The sequence below is a fragment of the Thunnus albacares genome, chromosome 8, assembly GCF_914725855.1.
Source record: "Thunnus albacares chromosome 8, fThuAlb1.1, whole genome shotgun sequence".
Taxonomy (NCBI): domain Eukaryota; kingdom Metazoa; phylum Chordata; class Actinopteri; order Scombriformes; family Scombridae; genus Thunnus; species Thunnus albacares.
In genome coordinates this window covers 33,942,761-33,958,202 of record NC_058113.1, presented here as the reverse complement: position 1 = coordinate 33,958,202, position 15,442 = coordinate 33,942,761, and positions in this window count along the sequence as shown.

Here is a 15,442-nt window from a genome sequence, read left to right as displayed (position 1 = left end):
TCTGATCAAACCATTTTTTTACTGTGTATATCATGTTTAATGGGTTTAATGAGTTTAATGTGTACATGAGATAGCAGGTAGTAATGTGTTGTTACCCTATAATTGATCGGGCTTTATGTGACTTAAAATAAATTTTCATTCAGCGCCTCCTGTGGACTTGTGAGTATGTTGAGTTTTCACAAGAAAACTGGATTTAATTCAGTGGAGTCAAAACTAAGATACTTTGCAGACTTAAGTGGTCTGATGGAACTTGGAACATGGTAAACAGCCACTAATCCACACTGGTCTCTGGTATTATTTATTACATTTTGACCAGATGCTAGATAAAAAGTCAGAGATATGTTGAGATATTTCATTAAAGAACTAAAAAGTTGACCTCATGGTGGCGCTAGAGGAAAAGTCAGAGGATCAGGTCAGTAGGATTCATCCTCTGAGGAACATGAATGTCTGAAAATAAAATCTGTGACAATCCATGAAATAGTTGTTGAGATATTTTGAGATATTGACACACAGATCTGCAGCAGCACTACAGGACCAGCCAGACCTGACTGGACCAAACCATTACAGAAGTGCGGGGGCCAAAAAGTTTCTGTGTGCATGTGCGTGTGCGTGGGTGTTTTGTGGACACAGACGCACTCCACATGTGCGCACTAATGAACATGGTTGCAGCTTGATAACTTTCCAGAGTTGTGAATATTACCGCTGTGCAGTGTTTTTCTGATCAGCCTTTAAATGCAATAATCTGTGACTCCAGTGGTTTAAGATCATGTCACATCAAAGTTCCTTTTAGATCTAAAGATTATGAGTTCAGACCCTGCTTTGGGCAGAACTCAGTAGAGTTGAAGGTAGAAAAATGCAGATCTACACAGCTGTTGTCAATCTGCTGATTAAGACTGCAAAACACAGTCCTTATGATAAAACCTCTCTCTTTCTCTGTTTTAAACTGTTAGTCACCTTGAACCTTCAGGTTTCATTTACAATTCAAAATTACCTTGATTTCAGAAACACACACACACAAAAAAAACAATACATACAAAAACATCAGATATTGGCGTGCACACATAACAGTCAAGAAAACTTTGTCTTAAAATTACAACCTATATATGTCATACAATTGAAAGTCTAAGGTAAAAAATCTGACCAAGCAAGCTATGTGATAGATTAGCTCAGTGCATAGCATGCCTGTCTTACAAACATGAGGATATAGGTTCAGTTCTACTCCTTGCTGATTTTAATCTTGGTAGATATTTCAGTAGTGTTCAGCTTCCAGTAATGCAATCAAAATCAGTTCTCAGCAATCACACGCAACTACAGAAATTGCATTTTCTAGTTATTTATTTATTATTTCGCCAGTTTTTGTAATTTAACTAGTCCTACACGATTTGTCGTATCAACTTCGTTTCAATGTCAAATTGTATATACCCATAAGGAGATGTGTGTTATAACTTTCTCATCTCTAACGTATTCCAATGATTTTATATAATTTTTTAAAGACTTAAAATGTATAATGGAAAGTCAATGGAAGCCATGTTTGAAAGCTCATATCTCAAAAACTAAAAGTGCTAAAGTGTTCTAACTTGATTGACAGGTGACCCATGTGGAACTGCTTCACATATTCTAAAATGCGACCTATAGCATCACAATGTGGTCATTTATTGAATGTTTTACATTTTGGCTTATAACACGTGAACCGTGAGGCCTATCCAAACAATTTTTGCACAGTGTATTCCTTGGATGGTACCAAGTAGACTGATATAAGTCACGCCCATTTGCACCTAGAAAATGTTTACGCCATTTTGAATTTTTTCATAAATGCATTTTTTGCTTCTTTTGACACATTTTTCATCCAATCTTCACCAAACTCAGTACATACCATATTTAGATGACCGTGAATACAGCTTATATGTAAATTTTTTGCCATCTCTTACCATTTGTCTGTAATTGGTTGCCAAACTTTTGAAAGAATGGTCAGATGCACTTAACGAGCCATAACTCTTCAATGCTAATTTGGATTGACACCAACTTTGGGAATCTTGTACATACCACGACAGTGCACTAGTGTGTGATATTTCTACAGTTCTGTTGTCTTTAATGAAATGGGACTTGGTACACAAGTTCTCCATGTCAATGTGCACCACAAATTGAAACATGGCACCAATAGCCCCACCTTGTGGCCACAATCAAAACACCACCATACTGCTTATTAAGTTCCATATCTCATAAATATTCCATGGTAACAAATTCAGCAAAACTGTACAGGTGGGGATGCTGAACAAGTCTGTTGTCTTTGATACAATTTCACTCGTAGGTGGTGCTACAAAATTTTAAATAATTGCTGTTGGAACAGAAATTTGCAGCGACAGTAGCAATAAAAGCAGTGGCTGCAGATGGCAGTAGCAGTGGCTGCATCTGGCGTCTGGTAACCAAATTCAGCACAGTTGTATAGATGGCAATGCTGAACAAATCGGTGGTATTTGATACAATTTCACATGGAAATGGCGCTAAAAATGTATTTTTCTGTTTTTTGACATCTATCTACTGACTTACTGTTTGTCCTTCCCTTTAATGTAAAAACGTACATCTCCATAGAGTATTTTTATATTTTTAACATTTTTCCATGATTTATTATACTTTTTTAAAGTATTAAAAATTATAATGGAAAGTCTATGGGATGAATGTTTTAAAGTTGATATCTCAAACTATCAGTGTTAAAATATTCACCATTCATGGATAGGTGTCCCATGTGGTAATGCTTAACATATTAAAACATGGTACCAGTAGCACCACCATATGGTCAGTTATTATGTGTTTTACATTTTGACTAATAATCAAGAACTGTGGGGCCTATTGAAGAGGAAATACAAATTTGGGTAGAGACTTGATAAGCAAGTGACATCTGGGAACAACCCCTTGATCAACAAGATACCAACTGTGTGTCTTTCCTGCCTTTTGAGCCCTGCTGATTCAACCTTTTTGATCCTGTCTGAATGCAGTACCCACGTCTTGTTGCTGCCCTTGATTTCATCTGTCCCTTCCTTTCCCCCCACCTCCACCCCCTTACTAAGTTGACCCCTGATCTTGTCTGTGTCACACTGTAAAGTCTGAATCCAAATGCCCTCCCTTCCTACTTTTTGTTTACTATTTGTTGATCACTGCCTTGATCTTACTGTATAAAGTGTTTCCATTTCTTCTGCTCTGGGTCAGTCTACTGTCTCAGACCTGCTCTGTGTCAGTAAGCTCACCGTATTATGGAATGCTAATAAAATCACCACCACCACAGCACACTTTGAACAAGGACTTGAGTGATTTTCTTCAACACTATCAAAATAGTGTTTACACAGTGTGTTCCTTGTATGAAGTCGATTCTACTGATACAGGTCATACCCATTGGGAAAAATTCTCTGCAATTTTGGGTTTTTTAGTTAACACATTTTTTGCTGCTTTTGACACATACTTTGATCTTCACCAAAGTTGGTACATACCATATTTAGATGAACTCGAACAACACTTATGAGTTTGTTTTTGGGTGTCACTTACCATTTATTTGTAGTTGGTTACCAAATTTTTGAAGGTGTGGCCTGATGTATTTAATGGGCAATAACTCTTCAATGCTAATTTGGATTGCAACCAACTTTGGGAATTTTGTACTTAGTCACATTGCACAAGTGTGTAACATTTCATCCAATTCTACCCACAGTGGGTGATAAGTAACATCATCACATTATATTTCTGCAATTTTGTTGTCTTTAATAAAATGAAACTTCGTACACAAGTTCTCATTGTAATCATGGCACTAATAGCGTTATCTTGTTGTCATTGGCAAAACACCACCATACTACTTATTAACTGCCATATCTCTTGCAATATAATATATTGCATTATATAATAATGCAATATTCCATGGTAACCCAATTCAGCAAAGTTTTATAGATAGGTTGATTTCATTAGTGATATTTATTTGTAATAGGCTAATACCCCCATTAGATCATGGCTTTAAGTTACAGTACGCCAAAATAGAGCTAGTAAAGCCAAAGCTCAGGGTATTGTCTTCATTATTAACACATAACTAAAATGTTAGACTGCCTTCTATACCAGAGGGTTCAGATTACTTCAAGGCAAAGTAGAAAAATGTGAGAAAACATTCACATACCTATTGGCTGAAAGCATATTCTAATTATTATTTTAAAATGTGTTCTCTCCTCCAAGTTAATTAGTTCAGTTGCATTTGGCAAATTAAGTAACTGATCTCTCTTTAGAGCGGCAGTCATTTTGTGCATGAGTCAAATGTCTTCTGTAATGGTATTGTTTGTTGAATCTGTCCATTTAAAAAAAAAAAAAAAAACTGTCAATGGAGCAGAGTGTCAGCATGAAGATGTAAAGGGCTGCCACCATATAACCTTTCCAGTTGCTGTGGAACTGCAGCTTCCAATTATCTGGTCAGTGTTTGGTGTGAGGGCAGCGTCTCAACAGTGACATTGAGGATGAGAGACCTTAAAAAGAGTAAAAAGAATAACAGAACTTTCTTTTCTGACATTCCAGTAGTTCTTCATGCAACAAACATGCACAAACAGTAATATCAACAGTGTTTTTCTTAATTGATTGGTAAAAGAGGGATATTTTCTACAAACATAACAAAATGTCACAAAGGTCATAAAAATGTTACCTGTAGGACTTCAGGGAGGAGCTTGTTGCAACACAGATGAGTCACTCTCTCTAAAAGTGATGGATGAATGTACAGATGTTAATGTGGAGGTAGGAGGACTTAGCCGGTCCTAACAAGAGAAAATAGGAGGTTGGTATGATAAACTGATAACTATGAAACAGAGCATGTCTAAAACTTACATAATACACAATAATCAAATACCTTGAACAGTGCTTCAGGGCAGAAAAACATTTTCTGTCTATCGCTATTTTGCATCAGTTTTTGGAAAGCTGCATGATGTTCAGCTTATTTTCAGTGCAAACCTCAGGTTTTCCACTGTGAAGTGAAGGAATCACAAGGGAGGGTGGCCTGAAGGAAGAAGTTAATGTAAATGACAATGTTATAGTAATATCCCATGAAAGTCAGAAGCAACAATAGTGTCAACAAAACATTATAAATCTAATAATAATTTTTAAATCAAAAAACACTACCTTATGCTGTGTTGTGAAGCAACCTTGGCACTGGCAGAAGGAATACATGTGTACATGTAGTCCAGCAGTGATGGGTCTGCTGTTGAATGACAATTAATCATGGTGTTTTTGCAGCACTGGTCTATAGCAGCATGATGTTAGAGAGAAGGTGCAGAAAAGGTTGGTAGGTGTTATCTTATCCTCCACATTGAAGAGTGAGTGGGACTGGCAGGAAGTGTCTGTGTGGTCCAGCAGTGATGTGTCCACTTTATAGTTAAGATGGTGCAGCGTCTGACCAGTGGCAACATGATGATTGGTTCTTGAGCTGATCCTCACAGTGCAGGGGGAGGTGGCACATTACAACTGTCATATCAAGTTTTGAGGGGTTCCTCTGATCCACCCTCCCTCTCTCACAGCCTCAGAGACACTGAGGCAGCCTGTCAAGGTGCTGAACCAGGCTTCACATAGGATACCCCTGCTCTGCGATATACTCTTTTTGATTTCATCACTGCACATTTAAATAATTCTGTGTTTTAAATCAAACTGTTGTAGTAGTCCGTTATGAATGTGATGAAAGCAGGGATCAAAATTTCAGTGGCAGAGAAGGAGAGTGATGGGTGGAGACAGTTATGGTTTTTAGGTGGAAAAAGGCAATTTTGTTCATTTGTTTGACGCGGTGGTCAAAGGAGACATTGACTCCAAGGTTGCAGATGTGTGGGGAGGGAGACAGAGTGGAGTTATTGATGGTGAGGCAGAAGTTGTGAGTGGTTTTGGTGAGGGATTTGGGACAGATAATGATCATGTCTGATTTATCACAGTTTAGTTTGGCAGAGTTGGCTTGCATCCATGATTTAATTTCAGTGAGGCAGTTGATCAGATTGGAGTGAGTTGCAGTGGTGATGGATTTAGTGGAGATGTAGAGCTGGACATCATCAGCATAGCAGTGGAAGTGGAGACCATGAAATGTATGATGTTACCAAGTGGGAACAAGTAGAAGATGAAGAGGAGACCAAGAACCGATCTCTGGGGGACACCGTGGACAGAGCAAGAACCTAACTCTAGGGGACGCTTTGGGACAGAGCAAGAACCAAACTCTCGGGGAAGCTTTGGGACAGAGAAAGAACCGAACTCTGGGGGACACCTTGGGACAGAGCAAGAACCAAACTCTTGGTGACGCTTTGGAACAGATGAGCTGTGGAGAAGGGGCAGTTGTTGATGGTAATGAACTGTTGTCTGTCTGTGAGATATGACCTTAGCCAGGGCCTTAGAGCAGTATTGGTGATGTTGATCAAGGATCCAAGGTGGGAGAGAAGAATGTTGTGGTTGATGACGTCAAAAGTTGCAGTGACACTGAGGAGGATGAGATTGCTGAGGTGACCAGAGTCTGAGTCTACTGAAGAGGAGGTCATTGGTGACTTTGAGGGAGGCTGCTTCAGTGCTGCGCTGTTGAGATGAAACTGGATTGAAATGCTTTGAGCAGGTCTCTGGAGATGAGATGGGCTTTATGAACTGTTGGAGGACATGACACAGTATACAGGACTGTGGTAACTGTAATAGGTTTTCATGACACCAGAAGGGAGACAATGCTGTGGTTGAGAGATGAGGTCCAGCAGTGTGTTCTTCTCTGTGGTTTCAGCAGTGATGAGTTGAACATATCCCCTAGACTGAAACAGCTCAAGTATTGGCTTCCTTGCATTGGATAAGAGATTCTTGTTGAAATCGCCACAGACAATGATGGGGTGACAATCCATGATCTCCAATGACTCCAAAAGGCTGTCCACATTTGACAGGAATGATGTCAAGCTCTAGTCTGGAGGTCTGTACACAGCTGCAATCATTGCAGTTATTGGGGCTTCAACCTTTAAAGCCAAAAACTCAAGGTCAGTTACATTGTGTATGTACTGTTTTTCACACACTTGAAAGTGGTTTTTCACATAAACAGCAACTCCAACGCCACCGCTGTTGGCCATTTATGGAAAATTTGTGTAGGACAAGTGTCTGTTGCGTTTGAACATATTGTAGCCCTCTAAATGGAGACAGTCTGCAACAAAGGAGCCTTGTAGGCGAGTGTCTGTGAGACACAAGACATCTGCAAGACACAGCTCATGATGGCTTTTGATGTCATTCACATGAGATGGTAATCCTTCCATGTTATGGTGAACAATGATCAGAGTGTCATTTCTGCTCAATGTTTGTTTGATATGAAGAAGAGGCATGATGTTGTCCAAGTTGACTTCTCTCATGGTCTTTAAGGCTGCAGTGATTTCAGGGTTGGCATATATTTTACTCTCATCCATGTCCAGTAGGTGTAATCCACTGAGAGAGGTCACTCTACTTACAGCTACATAAGCCATACCAGTTTCAAAAATTTGCTTCAGTGACAACACAGCTGATGTTGTTGTCATACCTTAAACCTTATGAATTGTACATGCAAAGGCCAGCTTAATGGGGAACTGTCTGCATACCACTCCTTTCTGTTTCAGATTCTCCTCTGCTCTCTCTTTGTACACAAGATTGTCAGGTGGCCCTGGCACTCTGTTACTGCAATTCCCTCCAGCTGTTTCATCATCCATCTTGAGCCCAAGCATAGTGACATGTACAGATCCATGTTGTTCAGAGGTTATTAACCTAATTAGAATAGCAAACGAACCATTCACTAATCCTTGAGAAACATCTATGTTTCTGGTGAGCATAACACGAGCACCTTCAGCAACTTGTAGTGTATCCGGTAACTTATTTGTGCCTCCTTTAAATGGTTGTGCTTGTCGTGACATTTTGCCATTTCGTGGGTCCTTTCTGTAGTCATCAGCATCAATTTTAGTGATGTGAGAGTGAAGTTCAGTTAATGTTTCTGAGGCAGCTACTTGTTTATTGGTTGCAAAAATGTGCAGGATATCAGTTGGACAAAGTGCTGGTTCAGTGACAGCTTGTGACAGCAAAGCTCTGTCTGCTTCAGACAACTTATCTGATTTTTCTTTCATAGAGATCTGGTTCAACATCTCTGCAAGGGGAACATCATCCTTCTGACGCATAATCTCAGTCAGAGTGATCATCTGAAAGTGTTCCTGCCACAAGTCAATCTCTGATGGATAGTGCACACAGAGAGGTTTAGCCTGTCGCACTGGTGGCAACTGATAAAAGTCTCCAACAGCTATTACTGACATTCCTCCAAAGGGTCTCTGACTACCTTTGATATGTTTGAGTCTCACATCATTCTGATGGCATTATCATCTGTTGGTATGAATACGACACTATGTGAACATTTTTTCATGTTTATCCCACATGCACGAGTCACACATTCCTGAGCGCTGACCTCTCTCTTTTTTGAGTATGCCTGCATGATTTCCCTCATTTCATCACAGTCATTGACACTGTCCATGTTGGAGTTCTGAATGACTGTTTTGAGGTACTCAAAAAGGCCCGCCACCTTCTTTGTTATATAACTTGTGAGGTAAACGATTGCTCCGTATGCGTTCAGTATATAACTTACATCAAGATTACCATTCCAGGCTTCAAGCAGATGGGGATTATATCCACTTACCCAGCAGTCCTTTGGATCACGCTTCAGTATCACTGCATCGCATTTGTTCATCATGCTCAAGCATCACTCATACTCTTCAGATGTTAAATTACATCGAGTCAGGAGCTGCTGCAAACTTAGGAAGGCAGAAAAAGGTTCATTCAACAACTGGTTAAGCTGTCTGAGCTTTCGCTTTGCATCTTCCACTTGTATTTGATCATCATCCTCATTGGGTCTCGTTATCATTGTCTCACTGCAGGGTGGTTTGGGAAAGCCAAATCTGCAACCAGAGCCAGGACTTTTGAAACATGTCCTCCAATGATTTTTGCTGTGCATTTGCACCTCTGTGACTTTCTTGTACAGGTCAGGTTGTGTGTGTGGGTCAGTGATGTATTTGCGTAGTTGTATTGTTATGCTGGAAGTAGCCAGTCTGATGGATCGTGCACACAGAGAGTTAGATTATTAGAATAGCAAACGAACCATTCACTAATCCTTGAGAAACATCTATGTTTCTGGTGAGCATAACACGAGCACCTTCAGCAACTTGTAGTGTATCCGGTAACTTATTTGTGCCTCCTTTAAATGGTTGTGCTTGTCGTGACATTTTGCCATTTCGTGGGTCCTTTCTGTAGTCATCAGCATCAATTTTAGTGATGTGAGAGTGAAGTTCAGTTAATGTTTCTGAGGCAGCTACTTGTTTATTGGTTGCAAAAATGTGCAGGATATCAGTTGGACAAAGTGCTGGTTCAGTGACAGCTTGTGACAGCAAAGCTCTGTCTGCTTCAGACAACTTATCTGATTTTTCTTTCATAGAGATCTGGTTCAACATCTCTGCAAGGGGAACATCATCCTTCTGACGCATAATCTCAGTCAGAGTGATCATCTGAAAGTGTTCCTGCCACAAGTCAATCTCTGATGGATAGTGCACACAGAGAGGTTTAGCCTGTCGCACTGGTGGCAACTGATAAAAGTCTCCAACAGCTATTACTGACATTCCTCCAAAGGGTCTCTGACTGCCTTTGATATGTTTGAGTCTCACATCAACATAGGCAAAAAGGAGTTTTGACACCACGGACACTTCATCAATGATAATGACCTCAGTATTGACAAGATCACATCTGACTTCATCCAATTTGTTGCCAAGTCCTTGAAATGGGAGTATAAGGCTTCTCCGTAGCTTGAGGAGAGAGTGCAGTGTTGTGCCTGAGATGTTAAAGGCTGCAGTTCCAGTGAAAGCAGTCAACAGGACAGTGGGTTTTGAAATGTCAGCATCCTATGAATGTTTGGGCAGTTTGCACAGTATCTTAGATGCCTTTGAGTAGATGCATTTGATAAGATGTGACTTCCCTGTTCCAGCACCACCGTTAATGTAAAAGAAAAACTGATCTGGATTTAGGCCACAGACTCGCTTTATGCACCAGTCTCGAACTGCATAGAATACACAGGCTTGCTTCTGGTTCATATTTTGAAACATTTGCCGTAACAGTGCAGGATCTATTGCAGGGACCTCTCTGATGGCTCTGGACTATGTAACAGCATTAACCTGAGGGCTGTAGTCTGGCACATTTTTCTTGTTCATTTACACAGTCTGGTTGTCTTACCTCAAGTTCTTCAATACACTCCAATCTCACTAGTCCAGATTCAGATGCAAGATTAGACCATTCATCAATCACGCCTCTGTTCTGTTCATATTCTTCGACAGCATCCTCAATCTCCTTGCTGTTTTTCTCATATTTCTCCCTGTTTTGTTTGACAATGTGTTGGACAGCCACAGGATGGTTAGAACCTGGTAGTTGAACTGAGCCAGCATTGTAGAGGGACTGGTGTGTGGGAAAAGACTGTCTTTTCAGTTCCTGCTCTGATCGGTAAGGGAGGTCAAGTTTCAGCAATGTGCCATAGTATTGCTCTGGATACGTTTACTCTGAGGGTCGGTGAAATCTGATTATGGCAGGCTTATCAGTGCTTCTCCTTTGAACAAATCTCATGTGATTTAACAGTGATAAAAACATTTTTGCCCTTTTTCTGTTTACCATAGACAACCCTGCAAGTAGCTGCAAAATCAGCCAGGCACATGTCCTCAAACTCTGGTGTTTCAAGCCTGGATTTGTATTTGTCAGTGTAAGATGTCATCCACACATTTTCACTCTCTGGTGCAGTGTTTTCCAGGTATGAAAGAGGACGACTCATTCTGATGGCATTATCATCTGTTGGTATGAATACGACACTATGTGAACATTTTTTCATGTTTATCCCACATGCACGAGTCACACATTCCAGAGCGCTGACCTCTCTCTTTTTTGAGTATGCCTGCATGATTTCCCTCATTTCATCACAGTCATTGACACTGTCCATGTTGGAGTTCTGAATGACTGTTTTGAGGTACTCAAAAAGGCCCGCCTCTTTCTTTGTTATATAACTTGTGAGGTAAACGATTGCTCCGTATGCGTTCAGTATATAACTTACATCGAGATTACCATTCCAGGCTTCAAGCAGATGGGGATTATATCCACTTACCCAGCAGTCCTTTGGATCACGCTTCAGTATCACTGCATCGCATTTGTTCATCATGCTCAAGCATCACTCATACTCTTCAGATGTTAAATTACATCGAGTCAGGAGCTGCTGCAAACTTAGGAAGGCAGAAAAAGGTTCATTCAACAACTGGTTAAGCTGTCTGAGCTTTCGCTTTGCATCTTCCACTTGTATTTGATCATCATCCTCATTGGGTCTCGTTATCATTGTCTCACTGCAGGGTGGTTTGGGAAAGCCAAATCTGCAACCAGAGCCAGGACTTTTGAAACATGTCCTCCAATGATTTTTGCTGTGCATTTGCACCTCTGTGACTTTCTTGTACAGGTCAGGTTGTGTGTGTGGGTCAGTGATGTATTTGCGTAGTTGTATTGTTATGCTGGAAGTAGCCAAGGGTATTTCAGTCACAAACTGCAAAGAACAAGTAATTTGTGTCTCTTGCAAAGTGATCATCAATACTGAAAAGCCTTGTTTTGAAATAACCACTGGGTGTTACTTTAATGCATTCCTTTTCATCCAGTGTGTTTTCACCCGTTGGGAACTGAACAGGGAAAGCAATGGCCTCCAGTTTAGGTGTTCTGAAAAAGCTAACTAGACTGTTTCTTTCAGCAAGTGCAACACAGTAGATTCATTCACCAAAAGACAATATTTCCTCTGCAACATCAGGTGGCTGAAGGCATGACTCCAGAGCAAAACCACCATTAGGCATGTCACCTTCCTCATCAGCATCGTTTCTCTGCTCTTGTGGTTGGTCATTATGAGGTAGCATGTCAGTGTTTTGTTGTTCATTTTCAGGATAATTTTCTGTCTCATGAAGTGCAATACTTTCACATTGACAAATCACATTTGTCAATTTCCATCAAATCATCTTCATCATAATCATCATCCCCCATTTTAACATCATCATCATTCTCATCATCCTCATCAGGAAGTGTTGGGTCACATAACTCAGCCTCAGGGTTGATAGTTATGTCCTCATACTGTGGGTGGATTTGTTTCAGTTTATGTAGCGCCTGCATAAGTTTGGATCAGGTTACAGTCTGACACAGCTGATGTCCTTTGTAGCACAATCATCTCTTAAGTTTTATTCTCATGACTTGAGACTCACTTCTCATTCAGGGGGAAAGTACTGACTGTTTCTTTTACCTCAGATGGGACACATACAACATTACCACATATTTCTCTCTGTTGGCCTTTGGGAAGAGGGGTGATCTTGGCAAATGGTGCGCATTTGGCTATGAGATGCCTCTCCAGTATGTTGAGATCACATAGTTTGGGTGGAATGTCAGCAAGCTACAAGTTGTTAGCTACAGCAAGGGTTGGCATGGCTCCGTTTTTAAGATGATTATGGCAGGTGTAACAGATCCACTCTCTTTTCTCTCATCAGGCACCTTACACTGTCATTTCTGCAGCCATCATCACAAGAATGAACATACTTTCCAGTCAGACATGCTGCAACCACATCTGGATTTCTGACCTATTTTGACCCTATGCATGGTCGTACTTGATTGGGAAATGAGGCTTTGTGATAGACTGTGCACACATAAGTAGGACCATTCTTTATTTGTGACTTGAAAACTGATATTGCCTCAGTAATCAAAGTGTTATCAGTCTGACATGTTTGTCTAATCATCTGTCTGTATTTTCTTTTTATTCCTGTTGCACATCTCATGTTATGCATTATCCTGAATGCAAGGTTGTTTCTATACTTTTCCCACATTAAATGTTTCATGACTTGTTTTTGTCTGTACTTAAATGCAGTCTCTTTCCTGTAGCGAGAGGTAATGTACTGCTTCATGTACTGCTTCTGCTTGTCCTTGAATCTGCTGTCTTTTCTGTAGCGAGAGGTAATGTCCTGCTTCTGCTTGTCCTTGAATCCACTGTCTTTTCTGTAGCGAGAGGTAATGTGCTGCCTCATGTTTTGCTTCTGCTTGTCCTTGAATGCGCTGTCTTTTCTGTTGCGAGAGGCGATGTACTGCTTCTGCTTGTCCTTGAATCCGCTGTCTTTTCTGCAGTGAGAGGTAATGTACTGCGTCTCCTTGTCCTTAAATCCACTGTCTGTTTTGTAACGCATGTTGATGTATTGCTTCCTCCTTTGTCTGAATTCATCACTGTGTTTGTATTTTTTGTCTAACTTTTCATTTTTCCCAAGTTTGTGATCAGTAGTTTGAGCTTTTGCAGAAGCCACTAATCTCATTATTTTTGTCCTTCGATTTTTGCCATATTTTGACAATTTACATGAAATATCCTGTGAGATGTTGTCTGAGACATAACTGACAAAAGTATTTATCAATGGTTCTTGTTCTGTTTGGACATTGCTGAGCATGACTGGAATGTCTTGTTGTCTCATGGCTGTTGCAGAAATGGACATATTCTGTGGCATGTTATCAGAGAAATCAGCATCATCAGTGTTCATGTTTGGAGCAAGTGAGAGAGACTCATGGGCATCATCATGCACTGTGACAGGTGATACAGCAGCTGTGTGACGTGAATTCCTCAGAGAAATCAGCATCATCAGTGTTCATGTTTGGAGCAAGTGAGAGAGACTCATTGGCATCATCATGCACTGTGATGAGTGATACAGCAGCTGTGTGACATGTGAATTCCTCTGACACATAAGTGACATCAGTGTTTATCTTGGACACAGATGAATGAGACTTGTGAGCATCACCTTGCATTGTGGTAGTTGAAACAGTAGCAGCCTGAGTTGTACTGTCTGTGTCTGTGATTGCGTCATTCCAGCTGGTCATGGGCTGGTTGTGAAACTGCACAGGTGTTAGTTCATAGACACAGGAGGGTGGTGTGCTCAAAATTTCATGAATCTTTACAAGCCGGTCAATCATATCATCAAGATGTTTAAATGTGAGCATCACAGCAGTACCAACACTGTATAGGCCGATGTTTAGTGGCAAACCGTTAGCTCGTCTAGAATGTGGATCAAAGAACCCATATCTGCCTGATCGGTTTCTGAATACTGCAATACATAACGCACTCATCATTAGCAATGCAGAGTGGACATCTGACAACAAACACCTGAGTCCTGCCTTGAAGTCTGGGAGGTTTCTTGCAGATTCATCTTGAAGTTTTGCAAGTCTGCGGTACCTGGAATCTTGAAAGACCACTTTGTACACACATCTATGTGCAGGTGTTTTTCTTGGGAGCTCATCAATAGCCAGATGGATGCTCTCAGGGAACTTTTGTCTGGCATTCCTGTAAATTATATCACCCTTATCCAAGACATAGTCATGGTCTGCACTAGTGACATTTTCATTCTCATGAAGGAAAGCAAGAAATGTGAGAGTTGCAGGTACACTGGTGATTTCTGGAATATCTGTATTTAGCAGAAGCCTGACTGCGAGTTGCAAGCACACGTGTTTCATCATGAGGATGTCTCTGCTCTACATTGTTAGCATGAGATGGTCCTGCTACACATGGTACATCACTGTGATCTCTCCTCTTAACAACATCTGCATAACACACCCCTGGCACATTAGGAACATTTCTTTCACATTTATGTTTGTCACTGTTAGCACCAGACATTGGTTGTGCACATTCCCTCTTCACCATATCAGCATAAGACACCAATAGCATCTCTACTGGAATGCTGTTCAGAACATGAAGATCATACCACTTCATGACTGCCATATCTCTTAAATGTAATATTCCATAGTAACAAATCCAGCTAAGTTGTACAAATGGAGATTCTGTCTCCATTTGTCTGTACCACTTGAGACAATTTCACCTATAGGTGACGATACAACATTTGGAGAAAGAATTCCTGTTAAAGCAGCAACTTGCAGTGACAGTAGCAGTAGTGGCAGCTAGCAGCAGTAGCTAGCAGTTTGCAGCTCCCACATGCAATTTCTTTAGAAATTGCATAATTTTCTAATTATTTATAAGATTTGTTCTCTGGTATTATTAATCTATCTGCTGCAACCTTCCCATTTGCAATATTATATGCTGAATATTTTGTTTGTTTTTAATGGTGTGTTATTATGTGTAGTTTATGTACTTCTGTTGTACTTTGGGAGAAGCCAAAGACAAATTTACACTTAGGAGGAAAAAGTCAATCAATAGGTATAAAGTCCAATGACCATCAGCGACAACAGGATTCATCCTCAGTGGACAGTCTCATGATACCAGACATCAGAGCCAATCAAAGATTGGGGATTTCTAAATGCACAGTAGCTGCTTGAATGGCGGCAAGAACAGCCACTAACAAACCTACGGCTCTTACATTTTATGAAGGACACGCCTTCCCTGGAAATGATGACCAAAAAA